The sequence below is a fragment of the Gopherus evgoodei genome, chromosome 21 (assembly GCF_007399415.2).
Source record: "Gopherus evgoodei ecotype Sinaloan lineage chromosome 21, rGopEvg1_v1.p, whole genome shotgun sequence".
Lineage (NCBI taxonomy): Eukaryota > Metazoa > Chordata > Testudines > Testudinidae > Gopherus > Gopherus evgoodei.
The window spans coordinates 2,485,083-2,490,557 of NC_044342.1; the positions used below are offsets into that span (position 1 = coordinate 2,485,083).

The following is a 5,475-nucleotide window of genomic DNA, read 5'->3' on the forward strand; positions in this document are numbered from 1 at the left end:
GTTTGTGTACAATGAGGGACAGATCTTCCTCGGGTGTCAACCACCTTCAGAAAAGAGCTACCAGAATGAACTGAGGTCTGGAAAACTAGTCTTATAACACGAAACCTAATCTATTTATTTTACTAAAGACAAGTTTAAGAGGTCACTTTTATCATGCAGATGTTATTAAGCTTGGGACAGGAATGACTGGGTCCCTGTTATGCTGCAGATAAGAGAAGACGATCATAATGGTTCTTTCTGGCTTTAAAACTATGTATATACAAAGTTTATTGAGGAAGATCCTAAATAAAGTTCTGACCTTTGCCTCATGTTACTTACATTAATTATTTAGGCTGTGGTTTTCCAAAGTAACTAATGAAGCCAAAGACTCAATTCTGATTGAAATTCAATGGCTGTTGGGTGCCTAACTCCCTTAGATTCCTCTGAAAACCCCAGCCTAAACTCTTTACCATATACAATATAAAATGGGATCTGGAACTCCTAACATAAAGATGAGTGTTCAGTGTCAACAGGTTAGATTGCTGAGTAGATAAGATCAGCAGGGCAACAACATTCATGTTGGCTATAAAGCACTGGACCATAGGATCATTCCCACCATCTCTCTGGCTCAACGCATATTTAATAATATCTCCAATGTGGAAGAGTTTTAACAAGAGAAATTCAAAGATATCCACATCCAAGTATTCCAGAGCCCAGTGGGTAGAACACTCAGCAGAGAGGCAGAGAACCCTTATTCAAATGACTTCTCCTCAGGCCAAATGGGAAATTCAACTGGAATAGCCAACATCTTCGGGTGAGTTGCCTAATCACTGGACTAAAGGGTATGAAGGAGGTTATGATTATGTCTTTCCTGTCCCTCCAGCTATTTTGTGTGGAGTTAAGTGTGTTCCCAGACTGGGACCCACAGGCCAGATAGGCGAGTGCAGCATGCTGGGGCTTAAACATGAGATTGGAGTCCAGGTGTCTGCTTGATGCAGCAGTGTACATGTTCAGAAGCAGAAACTAAAGTACCTAGGGGACTTTCACAGCAAAAATGTAGGTGCTCAGTTAGTTTAGGCACCTACAAAGTGGGGCAGCAGCCATGTGGGGTTTCATGGCTTGCAGCAGTGCCTAAAACTGGGATATTGGCACCTAAGTCCCTTTGTGAATCTGGGTGCATGTACCTCCAAGATAATTGCTAGAGAACACTGCTATCATTGGTGCCCTGAAGGGACATACAGGCTGGGATTCTTGAAGGTGGCTAACTCACTTAGTCCCCATTGAACAGTCCAGGCTAACAATTATCTTCTGAACTGCAGAGTCCTTCCTTAGCAATTCTTCCATTATTAATATATAGGGGAAAAAATTTAAAGCAACATTTTTGTTTGCACTCACGCTTACTTTCATTGATACAAATCAGAGTCTAAGCTGGACTCCAATCCAAGTAACTGAGAAAAGAGACCAACATTTGGGCTCAATCCTGATAGCCTTGAAGTCTGTATATGGAGAGACTGATTCTCCTCTCTCTTACTTCAACTCTTATTCTTTGCACTATGAGATTGCCAAAAAAATCTTCATCAGAATCAGGCTCCCATTGTGCTGGGCTCTATACAAATATATACTAGGACATGGTCCATAATTACATGCATTACAGTCACGTCTAGAAGCCCCAGTTGAGAACAGGACCCTATTGTGTTGGACAAACACATAGGAAAAGACAATCTCTATCTCACACTTTTGTCAATCTAGATAGACAAGATAGACAAAGATTGAGAGGGGAAACAGATGCAGAGAAAGGAAGTGACTGGTCAGCAGAAGAACCAGAACTCAGGAGTAGAACCAAGGTCCTCCGGATTCTACTTACTAGACTAAACTCTATCTCAATAAACTATGCTTCAAGCCTGTCTTAAGACAGGCCATTCATAGCTCAAAGGAAATAATTTCATTAGCTTTTCTGAGAGTTGGATCAGGCCCTAACTGGACAAAGCATAAGAATGTATCTAAGTATTCTGCTGGAAAACTGTGTCCGTTGCTGGTGTTCACAATTAAAGAAGGATGTTGCTAAATTGGAGAAGGTTCAGAGAAAAGCCCTGAAAATGATTAAAGGATCATAAAATATGCCTTATAGAGATAGACTTGAGGAGGTCAGTCTATTAGTTTAAGAAAGAGAAAGTTAAGGGATGAGTTGGTTACAGTCTATAAGTATCTACATGGAGAACACATATTTAATAATGGGCTATTCCGTCTAGCAGAGAAAGGTCTAACTTGATCCAGTGGCTGGAAGTTGAAGCTAGACAAATTCAGACTGGAAATAAGGTGTAAGATTTAATAAAGTAATTAACCACTGTAGAAATTACAAAAGGTCATGGTAGGTTCTCCATCAAGGGAAATTTTTAAATCAAGATGGGATTTTTTTCTAAAAGATCTGTTCTAGGAATTACTATGGAGAAGTTCTATGGCCTATGCACTCCAGGATGACTAGGTGATCACAATGGTCTCTTCTGACCTCGGAATCTCTGAATCCATTAATGTATATGGCACCTCTTTTGTATCTCAAGCAGGGGTTAAGGAGTGAGGTTGTGCTTCTGTCAGGGACAAGCATTTCTTTGGCTTTTAGTGTTTCTTATACCTTCCCCCATCCCCACCCTACCCGCCTCACCCGTTCTGACTGGTTGTTTGATCTTATCTAGGAAAAGGAGTTGAGGCAGGACTGTCCTTCTAGTGTATACTCATATACTGAACTCCCACTCTACCCAGCAACACTGCAGCTCTATCTCTTATCTCTTTTCACCTCATCTTTTTGTGGGCAGACGTAACACACGGTGTCTTTATTCTTTGTTCACCAGGATATAAGTGCTTTAAGGATATAAAAATATCAAATGTCAAATGGGTAAAAAAGACGCAAAATATAAGCAGACATACAGTCCTGAATAGTACATTATCATTACTAATACTCCTAACACTTGCTTTCTTCACATAACATCCAGGGCCCCATTTCAGTACCTAATTCCCTTAGGCCCTTTAAGAAGGATGTCTTAAGTTAAGACCCTATAGTAAAACATAATCATTATAACTGATCTAACTTTGACACTTTTTTCCTAATGTAGATACATGGCAAAATCATGTAGCTTCATTTATCTCGTGGAGTTGTGGACCAGGCTAAAAATCAAGTGAAAATTTGGATTTACCTAGCATGTATTAGCTCGAACTATACTCAATGCCAATTCAAGTTCAGTCTAAATCCCTAGTGTTGGGATTCATTGCACATTGATTTTCAAATTTAATGCTACTCAAATTCGAAAGCTTACATTGCTTTAAGTAGAAATAAATTAAGGATGGATATCAACATAATGAGCCAGGTCCTCAGCTGGTGTAAACTGAAATAGTTCAGCTGAAGCCAACTGAGATACACCTGTTTATGGCACCTAACATTTTGGCTCTATAAACTGTTTGCATGAGTGCTTTTATCTAGACCAGGGATAAGCAACCTTTGGCATGCGGCCCATCAGGAACATCCACTGGCAGGCTGGGATAGTTTGTTTACCTTCAGCGGCCACAGATTCGGCCGATCGCAGCTCCCACTTGCCATAGTTCGCTGTTTCAGGCCAATGGGGGCTGCAGGAAGCAGTGGCCAGTACATCCCTGGGCCCGTGCCACTTCCCACAGCCCCCATTGGCCTTGAAAGGCGAACCGTGGCCTGCGATTAGCTGAACCTGCGGATGCTGAAGGTAAACAAACCATCCCAGGCTGCCAGCAGATCTTCCTGATGGGCCACATGCCAAAGGTTGCTGATCCCTGATCTAAACTAAATTGATTGCCAATTGTGTATCAGCGTCAACAAGTTGAAAGAACTCAAAATATCTAGATAGTGCAGTCCCCACAATTCTTCGATTTATATTATAATTTTATTGAAAAAAGATAAAACCTAGAAATGGTTACATTGCATGAGAAACTTGAATTTTTCCTAGTGTTCTTGTCAGAGCAGTTTTCACATCTTTATTTTTCAAGCTGTAGATGATGGGGTTCAACATTGGGGTCAAGATGCTGTACTGGATGGAAAAGAGTTCATCTAGAAACAGGGAAGCAACTGAGCTGGGTTTCATGTACTGGGAAAGAGCTGTCACAAGCAATAAAACCACCACAATGAGGTGGGAGCTGCATGTAGAGAAGGCTTTACGTCTTCCCTCCACGGAGCGTATTCGGAGTATAGTGGAGATGATGTGAATGTAGGACACCAGGGTGAAGAGGAAGGAGCTGAAACCAAATATCACAGCAGAAGAAAGAAGAGCTATTTTATTGGTGAAGGTCCCAGTACAAGACAGTTGTAATAGCGGAGGGAGCTCACAGCTGAAATGCCTGATTTCATTGGGCCCACAGAAGTGTAACTTTAACACAGGGACAGTGTTGACCAGTGAATACAATAGCCCCATTGTCCAGGAACCACCCACCAAATGTCTACTCACTCGTTTGTTCATGGACTCCACATAATGCAATGGGTGACATATGGCAGCGTATCTGTCATAAGCCATTGCTGAGAGCACAAAAACTTCAGTACCAGCTGAGAGCAGGATGAAGAACATCTGGGCAAGGCAGCCATTGACAGAAATGGTTTTTTGCTTTGCTAGGAAATTCACCAACATCTTAGGGACAATGGCTGAGGAATAACAGATATCAACAAAGGACAAATGAGACAGGAAGAAGTACATGGGGGTGTGGAGGTGAGGATCAGCCCTTATCACCAGCATAATTATCACGTTACCTACCAGAGTGATTAGATAAATAACTAAAAACACCAAGAAGAGGAAAAATTGAAGTTCTGGGTATTTAGAAAGTCCCACAAGAATAAATTCATTCACATTGGTTTGGTTTTCCATTCACATTTAGTGATCTGTATGAAGAGAAAAAGAAATGAAATTAACCAACATAATAGGTTATGGAAATTCAATGAGATAGATAGATAGATAGATAGATAGATAGATAGATAGATAGATAGATAGATAGATAGATAGATAGATAGATAGATAGATAGATAGAACCCAAGTGAGATTTTGAAAGCCAGGGGGACTCCGACAAATTCACATTTCTAACTGAACACTCTAAGTTGGATAAAAATAAAGTGGGTCCTATTCCATGTTGATTTACAGAAATATTTTCTTTGATTACACTGGTGTCAACATCGTATCCAATTAATTCTCCTATTTGACCCCATTTCTCATGTTGTGAGCCATACAAGAAAGATCTGCTTTTAGAAACCTCATGTAAACCCTTTTTTCTAAACCAGATCCCATATCATCCATCCACTGCACTGTGTTGGCTTACAGGTAGACAAAAAGTACCTAAATTGAAAATAACCTTCCAACCACTGCTGTTTTTTGTCAGATAACTTTGTAAAAGAGGCACAGTGATTGGTATAAATAAGTCTCACTAACTCCTGTGTTATTCTAGCTTTTCCCCAGCACAATTACAATGACTTGAGTGGAATGGGCAGTGGTGAAT

At 40.6% G+C, this 5,475-nt stretch overlaps 1 pseudogene; it reads right to left on the minus strand.

The window, feature by feature from the left end:
• Nucleotides 1–3,914: 3,914 nt before the first annotated feature.
• Nucleotides 3,915–4,859, minus strand: LOC115638415 (annotated as a pseudogene).
• Between the last annotated feature and the right edge of the window lie 616 nt (nucleotides 4,860–5,475).